General features: G+C 38.1%; 1 pseudogene across 1 annotated transcript; it reads left to right on the top strand.

Annotated features, from left to right (window-relative positions):
• The first annotated feature begins 16,654 nt into the window (after positions 1–16,654).
• On the top strand, positions 16,655–17,090 carry LOC309806153 (mitochondrial intermembrane space import and assembly protein 40-like; annotated as a pseudogene). The gene has a single exon. The product of its transcript is annotated as a mitochondrial intermembrane space import and assembly protein 40-like (transcript).
• The last annotated feature ends 262 nt before the right edge of the window (positions 17,091–17,352 follow it).

Here is a 17,352-nt window from a genome sequence, read left to right as displayed (position 1 = left end):
TTTGTGAGATTGTACATCAGGACCCGATCATGAGTTCTCTTTTGTGTTTTTGAACCTTATGTAAGAACTTAAGGTCTGACTCTTTACATTTTTCCTCATCTTCTTTGGTACTAAGTAAGGCAGAAAAAGTGGGGAGGGATGATATAGGCCTTTTTAAATGACCCTGATTCTCTGAACTCATGGTCCCCTCCCACAGAGGGGAAAGGAAAACTTACATGATTAAGCATGATCTTCTTACCCCTTGAAGAGATGGGACCATACCAAATATGGACCACCAAGGGTTCGATGTGCTTAGGAAATTTGGGGGCAGGTTTTGAGCCATAAGTAGCAAAGTCTCTATAGAATTTCCTTGGACTTTTACATTTTCGTGCAACCAATGACACATTTAAAGGGCAATGGCTCTTATTGTTCATCAGTCAAGAAAATATATTTGCAAAATCTAGAATCCAGTCACAGTTAAAATCCACATTTCTCTTTCTGGTCCTTTTATTTATTTCTTTAAAACTGTTTTATTGTCGGGCTTCCCTGGTGGCGCAGTGGTTGAGGGTCCGCCTGCCGATGCAGGGGACATGGGTTCGTGCCCCGGTCCAGGAAGATCCCACATGCTGCGGAGCGGCTGGGCCCGTGAGCCATGGCCGCTGAGCCTGTGTGTCCAGAGCCTGTGCTCCACAACGGGAGAGGCCACAACAGTGAGAGGCCCGCGTACTGCAAAAAACAAAACAAAACAAAAAAAACAATTGTTTTATTGTTACCATGCAAGCTTGTGTCTGAATTACAGCCTTGAATAAAGCAATGGCAGTTTTGTTTCTTGGGTGCCTCATGACCACATTAACCTTTTCTCAGTGGAGTTATTAATTGTGCATTCTGCCCACACTCCTTTGGCGTGGCTTCCAAGGAGAGAGTCAGAAGTCTTCTCGGGAAGGGAAGGACATGTTTATAGCCAGCCCCATGGGAGTGTTTGCATAATTACTGGAATGATTAAGGAGGTGTTTTTGGACACAGACAAGTGTACTAAGTTTTAATATGTTTCATGATAATGCATAAGACGGGTGCATGATACAGGACACCGCAGGTCGCCAAAATAAATAAATATGTGTAGAGGCACCAGAATGAATCCAGGCCTGGGTATAAACAGAAACTTCTAGGGGAAATGAGCTTTGATTCTTGACAAGAGAATTGTTTGTGATCTGAATGAGGACAGCTGTACAGAAGAGGTAACAGAGAGCCCGGGGACGCGAAGTCTTAGATGGTTTTCTCTAATCCCATGTTGTAAAGACAGCTTAATGTGAGTGAGGGGATGGCAGGGGGAGCTTTGATTAATTCTGAGATTGAAGTTAAACCTTTTCTAATTTGACTCGCCGATTAATCTTGTAACTATGCATCCTTAATCAAAACTCAGAAGGAATCTTTAATCTTGTGGATATAAAACACAAGACGATTAAAGGCCTTTGACCCGCCCATGCTTCCCAGCTGCTGCCTTCTTTTCTATTTTCTAGGTACTTCCTACTGCTCTTCATATCTCCCAGTAGCCGTAGTTATCGAATACAGGACCGGTATTCTGTAATGTTAGAAGAATGACTATGAAGAACATAACAGTTAAAGTCCCATATTCAATCTGTCGTCTATTCATTCATTCATTCTTCTTCTCTTTCAGTGGGTAAAGAGCGTGTATTATGTGGCAGGCATTGTTTTATATATTAATAAAGAGTGTGAACAAGACTGTCACATCTACTTTTACAGACCGCACCTAACAAGGACTTTTTCATTCATTCTTTGCTAAGTAACCAAATGCACGTGATCTAGGAAAATAAATATGCTTCTAAGGATTAACTAACACTGTAGGAAAGCTCTTCTCATTCAGATGACTGCAAAGTACAAATTGTTTACTGGAGAAATCCAGTCATATGTCTGGCAAAATGTTTTTGGATGCTGTTAGAAGATGGATAACCAGGTGATAACATTCACCATTCCAGCATCACAAGATTTTAATAACCGGACAAAGGCTTTAAATGGTGTCTAAGGCATCTTTTATGCACAATAAACAGGGTTTCAGGGGAAAGTCCTCCCACCCATGTCCATCCTAATCACAACTTTTATAGAGGAATATTCCTGCAGACAAGGAGATATTCAGATCACACCTGTCCCTTGAGCCAAATACTACCATATCCAGGCAATACCTCCCTCCTATTACCACTATATAAAGCCATGTATTTTAAGAATGTTATTAAAATCTTTCAATTCTTCAGCTCCAGATTCAACTTCAGTAGGCGGACCAAAGTTAAACGAACAGCAATTGACAAAACCAACCAAAAAAAATCCCTACAACAATAAAAAATACTAAATTCTCTGGAAGATAATTCCCTGCCACTGTGACCAAAATAACGATTATTATGAAATATAAGTTTTCAGGGGAGAGAAAGCATTGTTTTTGTTTTTCCAGTTTTTGAAGGAGTTTTCTAGGTTGGATCCTTCTGAGTTCATGTAAACAAAGCGGTTGACTGGCTGCATTTTATTCCTCCCCATTGGTCCTTTGCAAATAAGAAAGCACCCACAGTGCTGGTAAGGGAACAACATCATTGGAATAATACAAAAAGAGTAATAACTGCACTCAGATTTGTTCTACCCGTTATACTAAAATACCTGGGCAAAACTCACTGGGGCAAAGCATTAAGTGACAACACCCACAGCTAAAATGATATTTTCTGTTGACATTGCTGAATAGAAGAGCATAGGAAATGCCAAGATTGTTTATTAACTTGTGTGAAACACACGTCCCTCTTTTCAGCTTTTCCTTTTGGTTGAGACCAAATGGATTCCCAGAGATATGCTATAAGACCCTCCAGAGGCACCAGACACCAAGCTCTTCGATTCTTATTTATTGCTTGTCTAGAAGACACTTTGGTGCTGTGGAGGAGGAATATTAGCTGTACGTCAGTCACACTTTATTTGTGAGAGACTTTGCTCCCTTAGAGCATGTTAATCAAAGGCACACTAGAAAATATTAAATCAGAAAGAGCTGGTCAAACACAAAAGACTAGACACCACAGCGACTCTGCAAAAAAGAAGTACTCACTCCAAAAAGAATGCTCTTTACCCAAACAGTGCCCTATCCAACCAAGAGGAAGGAACCAAAATATGAAGAACCTGGATCTCAGAAAGATGAAAAAAGACATTTTTCCAGCATTTCTCTTTTCTGACCATCTTTCTGGAATAAGAGAGGAGGAGTGAGGGGGAATCAGAGGAAGCAAAGACTACGACCACTTCCTGCCTCTTCTGACTTGTAGCCCCAGCATTTGACATTCAGATGACTTGCTTACTTCTTATACTTCTTATACTTACTTCTTATACTTCTTCTCAATAGCTGCCAGATAATCTTTTCTTTTTAAAAAAATTATTTTTTGCAAGATTTAAGACATAGAAAAGGAAATAACAAATAAGTCCCTATGCATCCACCCCTACTTTAAGAGATAAAATAGTACGAATCCATTATATTTAATGCCTTTGTTTACGCATTACAAATGTACCTTCATTCTAAAGGTAAACACTGTCCTGAATTTAGGGTTTGTCTTTTCCAATCTTTTTTTTTTTTTTTTGTATTTTTATTCTGTCTCTATGTAGCCCTTAACAATTTTTGTATTGTGTTGTATGTTTTAACCTTTATATACTCTTTTTTTTTAATTTGTTAACCTTTATATATTTTAAAGATTTGTAAGTTTTGCTTATGTTTTTAACTTTTACACATTCTGCGATTTTCTTTTCTCAAGCATCATTATGTTTAAAAGTTCTCCTATAAATATATTTGGCTCTAGTTTATTAACTTTCAGTGCTGCATAGTAGTCCATTATATAAACACACCACCATGAGTTAATTCACTTTTCTGTTGACAACATAGGTTGTTTCTAAGCATTTGCTATTACAAACCATTTTGCTGTGAACATGTCTCTTGTCTCCTTGACTATACGGGCAAGTTGCCCTGAAGTATATTCCTGTGGACTGCTGAGTTATAAGGCAAGGGAATCTTCAACTTTACTAAATATTGTAAAACTGACCTCCAAAGTGGCTACACCAATTTACATTCCTCCTGCTGTGTATAGGAATTGCCATTGCTTTATATCCTTATCACAATATAGTGTTGGCAGGTTTTTAAAATTTCTGCAAATATGATAGGTGTGAAATTATAATCATCTTTTCAAGTGATTATTAGTCATTTATGTTTCCTCATCTGTGAGGTTGCATGTTGCTGTGTGTGCTTTTTATGGACCACTTTTTTTATTGTGTTGTTTGTCCTTTTCTTAGTGATGTGCAGAATTTCTTATATACACGGCATTTTAATCCTCTGTTGATTATACGTGCTGAAAATACCTCTTTTTCACTCTTATTATGATGTCTTTTGATGAACAAAGTTTTTATTGTAGTATATGCCATCCGTATTTTTTATAATTCGTATTTTTCCTCTTTTATTTATTTCATGCTAGAAGCTTTAAAGACATTCTTTGTTTTCCCCTAAATTCTTTGGTTTTATTTTCACTGTCAAATTTTTAATATACCTTGACTCGATTTCTTTATGAAGTGTGAACTAGTATGGCATAGTGATTAAAAGCATGGAGTCTGAAGCCAGACTGCCTGAGTTCACATCTCACCTCCATCACATTTTAGCCTGTCACTTAACCTCTACACGCCCTAGTTTCTTAATCTGTAAAATGGGTATAAAAATAGGAGCACTTATTGATAGATAAGTGTGACGTTGCAATTAGGATATGCAAAAACCTCTTAGAACAGTACCTATTAAATACATTTAAGTGGTTACTATTACTATTATTATTGTTGTTATTATATGAAGTAGGAATCTAATTTTAGTTTTGTATATGGATAGCCAAATTTCTTACCCCTATATACTAACTAGCTGACCTCTTTCTCACTTTCTAACAGTGCCATTTCTGTCATACATCAGCTTTCATGTAGGTGTGAACATTTTTTCTAGCTTCCTTATTCTTCCGTTGGACTGTCTATACTCTAGAAAAATTTCAAGCCTACATTTAAAATTCCCTGAGCTCTAGAAGTCCCTGAAGTTGTCACTCTGGCCTCTTCTTCTTTTATCTATAACCCCACCTCAATAATATATTTTTAGTTATTTGATAAATAACTGAAGGACAGGGCAATGTTGGTTCCCTAGGGCTGCCAAAACAATGTACCACAAACTGGGGGACTGAAAACAAAAGAAACTTATTGTCGCTCATTTCTGGAGGCTGGAAGTCCAAAATCAAGGTGTTGGCAGGGCCATGGTCCCTCTGAAACCTGTAGAGGAATCCATCCTTGCCTTTCCCTAGCTTCTCGTGGTTTGCTGACAATCTTTGGTGTCCCTTGGCTTGTAGATGCAACATCTAATCCTTCATCTTCACATGGCATTTTTCCTGTGTCCCTGTCTTTACACAGAGTTCTTTTTGTAAGGACATCAATCAAATTGCATTAGGGATCCAACCTATCCCAGTAGGACCTAATCTTAACTAAATATATCTGTAACAACTATATTTCAAACCAGGTAACATTCTGAGGTACTGGGAGTTGGGACTTTATTTGGGGGGGGGGGGTACCATTCAACCCATAACAAGGAAAAAACTAAAACTTCTAACCTTTGGCTTCAATCAAATCTTCCAACCCTCACCTGAACATCTCAATCCACCTGCTGAGGATCCTTGCCATACTGCCTTCATTTACAGTGGTTCAATCCTCCTAGACCCAGTTGTCCTAACTCAGACAAATTTTTAAACAAATAATTTCAAACTTCAAATAGCCAACTACATCAGGAGTTTGTAAAGAATGAAGATTTCAGAATCCTACCCTTAGAGATCCTGATTCACTGGTTTGAGTTGATCAGTGCTAATGCAGGTGGTCAAGAGAACACACTTTGGGAAACATTAATCCAGACAATGTATTAAAAGGCACATTTCTAAAGAAGGGGAAATCTGCAGAATAGCCCACCTCATTGCTCAACACTCGGGCAGTTGCTCATCAATCCAAAGGTCTTGGAAGAGGCTGTCTGCAGAGAAATGGAGTTTTCTTGATAAGCAGTCTAGAAAATTAGATTAATACTACTTCAGAGTTTAAAACCCACTCTTAGAGGATTACAGAATTGAACTGGTTCCATTTTTTAATTAACAATTCAACTGTGTCTTCAATCTTCACAGGCTGCAGATTCCCTCAAAGTCCAAAGTAGGACACTGCAGTAATCTATTCTACATTAATAAAGCTTGGACCAGAGTTTGCTTTTTTATTTGGAAAAATGAAATTAAAAGACAACAGCTGGTATTTGTTGAAATCCTACTATTTACCAGCATTTTTTCTGGGCGGTAGTGAGACAGCATTAAACAAAACAGACATAATCCCTGTTATCACAGAGCTTTTATTCTTGTGGATGGGAGATGATTGAGAAGCGAGATAAATTTAAAAAATATGTGAAAACTCCAGGATGATAGAGATTTTTGACTGTTTCATTTAACACTGCCTCTCAAGTGCCTAGAATAGTCATTGGCACATAGATGAGGATCAACAAACGTATATTGACTACCAAACTATGATAAGCACGATGGCAAAAATAAGGTAGGAGAGTGGACTAAGGAGTGGGATGGGTGCGATTTTAAATGGGAGAATCAAGGAAATCCTCATAGAGAAAGGGATTTTGGAGTAAAGATCTGAAGGAAGTAAAGATGGGAGTCATATATGTATCTGAGAAAGAAAGGGACCAGAAAACAGCCTGTGCAAAGACCCTGAGATGGGAACAAACTTGGTGTATTCAAGGTATCATTGAGAGAAGGAAAGGAAAGAAAGAAAAGTAGGAGCATGGAAAGTTAAGGGCGTTAGGAATGGACAGATCAGGAAGAGGCAAATGGGCCATGATAATACCCTTGGCATTTGCTCTGAGAAGGGCAACCACCAAGGGTTTAAGCAGTGGAGTGACAGAAACTGCTTATACTTAACAAGTGTATTTCAACTGCTGTGTTTTGAATATACAGAAGGGCATAAGCAGGAAGCCATTGCAAAAACCCAGTGAGACTGTCCTCTACCAAAATTGTAGCAGTAGTAGGATGAGAAGGAATAGGATTCTAGGTGTATTTTGAAGATTTGGGCAACAGGATTTGCTAATAGATGGAATTTCAGATTGGATATGAGAAAAAGAGAGCAGCTGAAGATGTAGCCAGGCAAGGATGTGCAGGAACTCATACTGTAATACACTGCTGGTGAGAATATGAAATGGCACAACTACCTTGGAACACTGTTTGACAGTTTCTTTAAAAGTTACCCAATACACCTACCATACTACCTGGACATTCTGTACCTAAGTGATTTACTCAAGAAAACTGAAATCAAATGTCTGAACAAAGACCTCTATTGAATGTACATAGCAGCTTTATTCAGAATAGCCAAAAACTGGACACAACCCAAACGTCCGTCACTTGGAGAAGGCATAAACAATTATCCATATAAGGGAATATGAATCACAACAAAAAGAAGTGAACTACCAACACACACGACAAGAATGGACCTCAAAATGTTTATTCTAAGTAAAAGACACAGACACCAAAGAGTACACACTGTAGAGTTCTATTTATATAAAATTCTAGAAAACGTAAAGTAACCCCACAGTGACAGAAAGCAGATCAGTGCTCTTTAGGGGACAGGGGAAAAGAGAGGAATGGGTGACAAAGAGAGATAGAAATGTTCTGTATATTGATTGTGGCAGTGGTTTCCTGGTATATATATCAGTCAAAATTCATTGAATTGTACACTTGAAATGGACAAAGTTTACTGGGCATAAATTACATTCAAAAAAGTTGATTAAAAATTTTTAAAGAGGATAAAGCTAAGGTTTTTTGCCTGAGTGACTGAAAGAATGGAATTGCAGTTTACATAAATGAGAAAGACTAGAAGAGAAGGCTATTTTGTTGATGGGGGATATCAGGAGCTCAAACTCATGGTGAGTTTGAGACACCAATTAGATATCAGAGTAGAGATGTTAAATGGACAGTCAGATATAAAAACCTGGAGTTCAGGAAATGGCCTAGGGTGGAAATATACATATTGAAGTCATAACATACAGATAAAGCTATAAGGCTATATAAGATCATTCCAAGACAGAACGAAGACAGAAAATAGGAGAGATCTAAGGACTCATCCCTGAGATAAAGATGAATAGCAAAGAGTCTGAGAAGAAGCAGCAGTGGTTAAGAAGGAAAAGAAGTAGAGTCTAGTACCCAACAAGGCACATGAAGGAGGGTTTCAGGGAGAAAGGAATGACCCTATGGCAAACGTTGTTGATAAATCAGACTAGATGAGGATTGACAACTGCTCATTCATGTAAACAACTCGGAGTTCATTACTGATGGGGTGATAGTGAAGAAAGAATAGGAAAAGAGAAATTAGAGTTAGCCTAGATAGCTAATTCATTCATGGAGTTTTACTGCAAGAAATGGGGAATGAGTGGTAAGTGCAGGAGGAAGTGGGCTCGAGGGAGAGTTTTCTTAAGATGGGAAAAATCACAGCATGTTTGCTCACTGATGGGAATGATTCAGTGGAGGAAGAAATGTTAGTGCTTTGAAGGAGCTAGGGGAGAATTGTTAGAGCAATGTTCTTGAGAGTAGGAGACAATGGAATTAAGTGCACAAGCAGAAGGGCTAGATTGTGTCAGGAGTCCAGAGAGACCCTTAGCTATAGGGACAAGGAGGAGAATTCAGGCACAATAAATAAGGCAAGGGGAACTGCTGCTACATCTTTTCTGATTGTTTCTATTTTCTCAATGAAAGAAGAAGCAATGTAATCATTCAGAGTGAACATGAGTTAGAAGCTGCTGGAGACTTGAGAAGAGAGAAGAAACTATGTAATAGTCAGCTAGTGTGAAGGCTGGCAAACTCCAGCCCCCTGACCTACCTGTTTTGGTATGGCCTGTGAGCTAAGAATAGCTTTTACATTTTTCAAAGTGGTCAGATAACTATAGCCTTTTAGTGAGAACAGGTTCTTGAAGAGCTGAGGATATTTCCTCTTGGCTAACAAAGCCTGCAGTATTTACTATTGGCCTTTTAGGGAGAAGTTAGCTGCCCCTTGATGTAGGAAAAAGAGAGAGTGAGTGGGCTGGGACCATACAGCACAATATGCCAGGCAACAGGAAGGTATGGGGTGGGAGCTTGATAGAACGTCAAGTCACTGAATCCTCATAAAAGCACTGCAAGTTAAATATTAATAACCCAATTTTAGAGATACACTCATTGGGTTTCTGGGAGGTTCGGTAACTTTCTCAAGGCCACACAAATAGTAAGTGCTGGAATACACGTATTTAGCAAATATACAACTATCTCAAATGTTTCCTTTCCACTCTGCCATGCTGCATTACAAAAGACTGTGGCCTCTTTGTCTTTACCTTGAATCCTCCCATCTGCAATGGCAAGGTGGTACATAAAGAAGCAGCACATGCAGCAAATGAGCCACCTCTTGAGCTGGACTGATGTAGGGGTAGACCTCACCCTGCTCTTGGCTTTGTGGCCTTGAACAAGATATATCACATATCCAAGGCTCTGCTTTTCTCATCTATAAAATCAGGTTAATAATAAATGCACCATTTGAAGTTGCTGATATTCAACCATTTTTAAAGTATAAAAATGACAATTTCATATGTTTCAAACTAGTACCTACTATCCAAGGATATTGTGTGGATTAAAGTTAATATACATATAGCACAAGTACTATGCTGACATTTAAAGAACAGGTATTCTATGGACAATAATAATAGGAGCAGCCTTATGCCTAAAGAAGTCATTATTTAGAGAGAAGGGGCTGCAAAGTGATCTCAGCTATGTACACTTGACCCAGAGGCACAGGGAAAAATGAAGGGAGGAAGTCTGCAGGAATCCTGGTTGTGGCCAATCAGCCTCAAGTCACACTAACCCTAAGTCCAAACCCAACTGATAATATTTGGCCTGGAGGAGCCCTGAGGGTGACTCGATGACCAACTTCTAATACCTGGAAGACCCATGGGATGGACTGAGACATCTAACTCTGTTTGGCTGCAAGGGATGGAAACAGGAATAGTGAGTGGAAGTTACATGGAGACATTTATATGCCATTAAGCTAAAACTTTCTGGTAATTAGAGAATTATTAACCATGGAATGAGCTGCAGTGGGAAGTAGAGAGTTCAAGCGTAGACTGGGAGAGCACTAGATCACGTATTACTAGAGGAATCTCATAATGGGTACGTTCATTACATAATAAATGATCTGTGAGATTCTTTCCAATTCTAAAATGTTATGAGTTAGTAGTCCCTGGCTTTGGCCTAGCAGTGCCCTAAAGTCAGAGCATCTAGTTAAGTATCTAGTATAGTGCCTAATACAGAGCGAGCATTTAAGGAATGTTTGCCCCTCTCCTTCATGATTCTTCTGCCCTTAAATGCAAGACGTTTTACGAGGCTGTCTTATCCTTCAGCAACTGTACTATATCTCCCCTTTATTTCATTCTCTTTGATTTATCAGCTATCTGCTAATTAAGAAACAGAAGAGGAAAGAGCTGATTTTAAAAGTAACAAGTCCAGGGCCTCCCTGGTGGCGCAGTGGTTGAGAGTCCGCCTGCCAATGCAGGGGATACGGGTTCGTGCCCCGGTCTGGGAGGATCCCATATGCCGCGGAGCGGCTGGGCCCGTGAGCCATGGCCGCTGGGCCTGCGCGTCCGGAGCCTGTGCTCCGCAGCGGGAGAGGCCACAACAGTGAGAGGCCCGCATACCGCAACAAGAAAAAAAAAAAAAAAAAAAAAAAAAAAAAAAAAAAAAAAAAAAAAAAAAAATAAAAGTAACAAGTCCAAATTCAAATTTGAATCCAAGTCTATTGTCATGCAACTGTTATCATATCACAGTCAGTATTTCATATTTAAATTGGCTTTTCCAAGAATAGATCACTGAGATTTATATCACTAATAGGGGAAGAAATTTTTTTCAGAGAAAAGATTAAAAATTGGCATTTGAGAGGTATTCAGATCACTTCACTCACAAATGGATGGAATAGAAATTCTACCTATTTTAGTTAGACTGGTCAGAAAAGGCATCTGCAGAGAAGACAATATTTAAGCTGATTTCCAACAGACAAGAAGTCACACAAGGCAACAGTAGAGAGAAAAGAGCAGAGGGAACAGCACGTATGAACATCCTGAGGTGGGAAAGATTTGGATGTGTTGGAAAAAGAGTGGCTTTTGTGTAGTGATGGAGTAGTGCAGTCTGAGGTTGGAAAGATCAGCAGAGACAAATGAGGTAGATCTATAGAGTTATCCAGCTCTTGTAAAAAGTTTGAACTTGTTACAAGTATAATGAAAAGCCACTTACAGTTTTTAAGGAACGTTTAATTTATATTCTAGAAGATGATCACTCTTGCTTGTGATGTGGAAATGGATTGTAGAGGAGCAAATGTGGAATCAGAGAGACCATCAAAGAGATGTCAACATAGTCTGTGAAGGATGGGCTATGACCAGGAGCCAAGAAGATGGAGAAAAGACAGGGTCAAGATATTTTGGGGAGTAGAATCAAATGAAGTTACCAGTGCTTTGGATAAGGGTTATGGGAAAAGAAAATCAGGACTGACTCAGGTTTCTGAATTGAACAACTAAAGGATAATGGTGCCATTTATTGGGATAGAACAGATAGGGGAGGGATTCACTTGCAGAAGAGAAATGAGAAGTTTTATCTTAGATGTATATGATTTAAGTGTCTGTAAGACATACAGGTTGAGCTATCAGGTAAGCAAAATTGTATATGGTGCTCAGAAAAAAAATTATCTAGGTTGGAGATATAAACTTTGGAGTCTTGAGTCATACTGATTTTTTTAAAGACTGGGAATTAATAGGATCACTCAGGGAGAAAAAGCAAAAGAAGAGAAGAGGATCCACAACTTAAACCAGAGGACTGCCAATACTTCAGAGGAGGCATAGGAGCCAGCTGGAAAAGGAAACTGATGTAATAAGCCAGTGCATTTGGAAAACTAGGAAACAATAATGTAATGATAACCAAGAGAAGAGAGTGTTTCAGGAAGTAAATGGCCAACCCCATCAAATGCTCAAAGGGTGGATAAGAGGACAGAGATGTGTAGATTGCAAATGGCTGTGTGACCATTGTCAGTGATCCTGAGACAAGAAATTTCAGTATAGTCGTGGGGCAATGTAGAAACCATATTAGAATGGATTAAAGAAAAGTTAGGAGGTGGAACCAATACATTTAACAACTCTTGAGAAGTTTGGTTATGCAGGATAATGGGGAAATGAGTGAAACCAATCTTCAGGGAGCTATGGAACTAAGGTTTGATTGTTTGTTTTGGGTGTTGTTTCTAAGATAAAGTTGGAAAATTAGAATATGGTTACAAAACTGATCTGGTAAAGAATGGAAAATTTGATAAAAGGAGAGTGGATAACCAAAGTGAAGTGTTTTTAAAGGTCAAAGAGCACTGGATCCATAGGATAAAGGGAGGGCCTGGAATTGGCTAAGATGAAGAAAGGGCTCTCCATAATGACAGAAGGGAAAAAGTGAAGATAACTGCTGATGAGGGTAGTCTTTGTTAAGTTTGCATTAGGAATTTTAGAGTTATCATCTGAAGGCTTTTATTTCACTTAAGTATGAGGCAAGGTCAACAGCTGAGTGAGGGTAAAATAGGGAGGAGTTGTGGGTGGTTTGAGGAGAACATATAAAATCATTCTGGGAAACATAAGTGGGTTTCTGGGTCATAGTATGTGCAAGTTGTGATTTTAGATAATCAAATTAAGGAAACATCAATTTAGTCATATATTCTCTGGTAATATTCAGCTACTCAGACACAGGTGCAGAGAAGGTGGGGGGTTGAGGTTTTACTAGACATGTGTGATGAAGGTGAGAGTAGTAGAGGGGTTGAGACTACATGTGAGGGGGTGATTATAATGGCAGACCATGGAAGTTTAATGATGTACCTAAGAGAAAAAAAGTAGAAGGAAACTCAACAAAATGTTTAAAGGGTACTTCTGAGTGGGGAGAATACAGATGATTTTCATTTTCATCTTTATGTGAGTCTTTATTCTCTAAATTTTCTATAAGAAGCATATTTTAGTTCTAAGTACATTATTTTAAAAATAACCAAAATGATATAAAAGCAGTTATATACTGAGCTTAAGAACAATCCTCTTAAAATTGAGATGGGAATCAGAAAACAAGTAACAAAATGGCAATAAGTACATACCTACCAATAATTACTTTAAATGCTAGTGGACTAAATGATCCAATCAAAGGCATAGGCTGGCTAATTGAATTTAAAAAATAATAAGACCTACCTATATGCTGTTTACATAAGACCCTCTCCAGAGCTAAAGACACATACAGACTGAAAATGAAGGGATGGAATAAGCTATTTCGTGCAAATGGAAATGACAAGAAAGCAGGGGTCGCAATACCATATCAGGCAAAACCGACTTTAAAATGAATTCTGTAACAAAAGACAAAGAAGGGCATTATATAATGATAAAGGGATCAATAAAGGAAGAGGATATAACACTCATTAACAAATATACACATAATACAGAAGTATGTAAATATATAAAGCAAATATTAACAGATAAATGGAGAAATTTACAATATTACAATATTAGTAGGGGCCTTTAACACCTCACTTACATCAATGGACAAATCATCCAACAGAAAATCAACAAATAGTAGTTTTAAATGACATATTAGTTCAGTTGAACTTAATATATATCTATAGGACATTCCATCCAAAAACAGCAGAATACACATTCTTTTCAAGTGCATGTGGGGTGTTCTCTAGGATAGATCACATGTTAGGTCACAAAACAAGTCTCAACAAATTTAAGAGGATAGAAATTATATCAAGCATCTTTTTCCAATCACAGCAGTATGAAACTAGAAATCAATTACAAGAAGAAGAATGGGAAAAACACAAAATGAAGAGACTAAACATGTTACTAAAAACCCCTCAATGAAGAAATCAAAGATAAAATCAGAAAATACCTTGAGGCAAATAAAAATGGAAACACAACTTTCCAAAACCTATGAAACATAGCAAAAGCAATTCTAAGAGGGAAGTTTACAAGGATAGAGGCCTGCCCCTAAGAAACAAGAAAAATGTCAAACGACCTAACTTACCATCTAAAGGAATTAGAAAAAGAAGAAAAAATAAAGCACAAAGTAAGCATAAAAAAGGAAATAATAACAATCAGAGAGGAAATAAATTAGAGACTAAAAAAATAGAAAAGATAAAACCAGGAGCTGTTTTTTTGAAAAGATCAACAAAATTAATAAACTTTTAGCTAAAGTCATCAAGAAAAAAAGAGAGGACACAGATAAACAAAATGAGAAATGAAAGAGGAAAAATAACAACTGGTATCACAGAGATACAAAAAATATCATAAAACAATACTATAAACAGTTATATGCCAACAAACTGGTCAACCTAGAAGAAATGGACAAATTTCTAGAAACATACGACCTTCCAAGAATGAATCAGGAAAAAATAGACAAATTGAACAAACCAAAAACTAGCAGTGAAATTGAATGTATAATAATAATAATAAACTCCCAGCAAACAAAATCCAGGAGTGGACAGATTCACAGGGGAATTCTAACAAACTTTTAGAGAAGAGATAATACCTATCCTTCTCAAAATATTGCAAAAAATTGAAGAAGAGTTAACACTCCCAAATTCATTCTACAAGGCCACCATTAGCATAATACCAAAATCAAACAAAGACACTACACAAAAAGAAAATTACTAGCCAATATCTCTGACAAACATAGATGCAAAAATCTTCAACAAAACATTAGCAAACCAGAGCTTCCCTGGTGGCGCAGTGGTTGAGGGTCCGCCTGCCAATGCAGGGAACACGGGTTCGTGCCCCAGTCTGTGAAGATCCCACGTGCCGCAGAGCAGCTGAGCCCGTGAGCCATGGCCACTGAGCCTGCGTGTCCGGAGCCTGTGCTCTGCAACGGGAGAGGCCACAACAGTGAGAGGCCCGCGTACCGCACACACACACAAAAAAAATTAGCAAACCAAATTCAACAATATATAAAAGGATTATGCACCATGATCAAGTGGGATTCATTCTAGAGATACAAGAATGGATCAATAGTCACAAATCAATCAGTGTGATACACCACATTAACAAGAGGAAGGAAAAAATCACATGATCTTCTCAATAGATGCAGAAAAATTCAACATTCATTCATGATAAAAACTCTTATCAAAGTTGATATAGAGGGAACATATATCAAAATAATAAAGGCCATTTATGACAAACGCACAGCTAACATCATACTCAACAATGAAAAGCTGAAAGCTTTTTATCCAAAGTCAAGAACAAAACACACATGCCCACTCTCACCAGTTCTATTTAACATAGTATTGGAAGTCTTAGTCACAGCAATCAGACTAGAAAAAGAAGTAAAAGACATCCAAATTGGAAGGGAAGAAGTAAAACCATCACTATTTACAGATGACATGACACTATATGTAGAAAACCCTAAAATTTACACCAAAGGACTATTAGAACTAATAAATGAATTCAGTAAAGTTTTAGGATACAAGATTAATACGTAGAAAGCTATTACTTTTCTGTACACTAATAATGAACAATCACAAAGAGAAAGCAAGAAACAATCCCATTTAAAATCACATCAAAAAGAATAAAATACCTGGGAATAAATGTACCAAGGAGATGGAAGACCTTAACTCTGAAAACTATAAAACATTGATGAAGGAAATTGAAGATGATCCAAAGAAATGGGAAAATAGCCCATGTTCATGGATTGGAAGAATTGATATTGTTAGTGTCCACACTAACCAAAGCAATCTACACAAATAACACAACACCTATCAAAATACCCATGACATTTTTCACAGAACTAGGACAAATAATCCTAAAATATATATGGAAACACAAAAGACCCTGAATTGCCAAAGCAATCTTGAGAAAAAAGAACACAACTGGAGGTATCATGAGCCCTGACTTCAGACTATACTACAAAGCCACAGTAATCAAAACAGCATGTTACTGTCACAAAAACAGACACATAGATCAATGGAACAGAATAGAGATCCCAGAAATAAACGTATGCTCTATTGTCAATTAATCTTCAGCAAAGGAGACAGAACATAAAATAGAGAAAAGACAGACTCTTCAAGGAATGGTGCTGAGAAAACCAGACAGATACATGTAAAAGAGTGAAATTAGAACATTTCCTCACACCATATACAAAAATAGACTCAAAATTGTTTAAAGACCTAAATATAAGACCTGAAACCATAAAATTCCTAGAAGACAACATAGGCAGAACACTCTTTGACATAAATCATAGCAATATATTTTTGGATTTCTCTCCTAAGGCAAAGGTAACAAAAGTGAAAATAAATAAATTGGACCTAATTAAACTTAAAAGTTCTTGCACAGAAAAGGAAACCATCAACAAAACGAAAAGACAGCCTACTAAATGGGAGAAAATACTTGCAAATGATATGACTAATAAGAGGTTAATATCTAAAATATATAAGTAGCTCATACAACTCAATATCAAAAAAAACCAACCTGATTTAAAAATGGACAGAACCTGGAGGCCATCACCACCATTGCTGTGCGGTCGAAGCACCAGCCTGCACCATGATCTACTGCCAGCAGAAAGGGAGGGATTGAATCATATTTGTTCCCAAAGAAGACGATGAAACTCCAAGCAAATTGGTGCTGGTGGCCAGTTGGAGCTGGGGTCTCTTCTCCTCGTACAGGCCCCAATGATCTGTATGAGGATAAGAAACTGATCCTGCCAAATGGAGACATCAACTGGAACTGCCCGTGCCTTGGGCGGATGGCCAGTGGTCCGTGTGGGAAACTTTTCAAGGTGGCCTTTTCCTGCTTCCTCTACAGCATGGAGGATGTCAAGGGGTCAGACTGTGTAGACCAGTTCCGGGCCATGCAGGGGTACATGAAGAAGTACCCGGACCTCTATTTCCAGAAGGAGGAGGAGAAGCCAGGGGATCGTTTAGAGGAAACAGCTGCCTCTGAGGCCACTGCAACCATAGAAGAGGAGGGGTCCAGCTAATGATGGCCCTGGGGTGCTGGGCTCCAGCCTCCTTCAGAGCAATATGAACCTCTCTGAGAAAGTGTCTTTCCTTCTGTTTTTATGTGCACTGTAATGTACAAAATAACTTATTGTGCTGATCGGGGTCTTGGCCCCTTGACATATACACTGAAAAATGGGGTTGTGTGTATACTCCTGGGGTTGTGTGTATACTCCTGAGTATATATCCAAAAAAAAAACTGAAAACACTAATTCAAAAAGATACATGCACCCCAATGTTCAT

Source organism: Mesoplodon mirus (assembly GCF_964341445.2).
Source record: "Mesoplodon mirus genome assembly, chromosome: 6".
Lineage (NCBI taxonomy): Eukaryota > Metazoa > Chordata > Mammalia > Artiodactyla > Ziphiidae > Mesoplodon > Mesoplodon mirus.
This window is presented reverse-complemented; position numbering and strand designations above follow the sequence as displayed.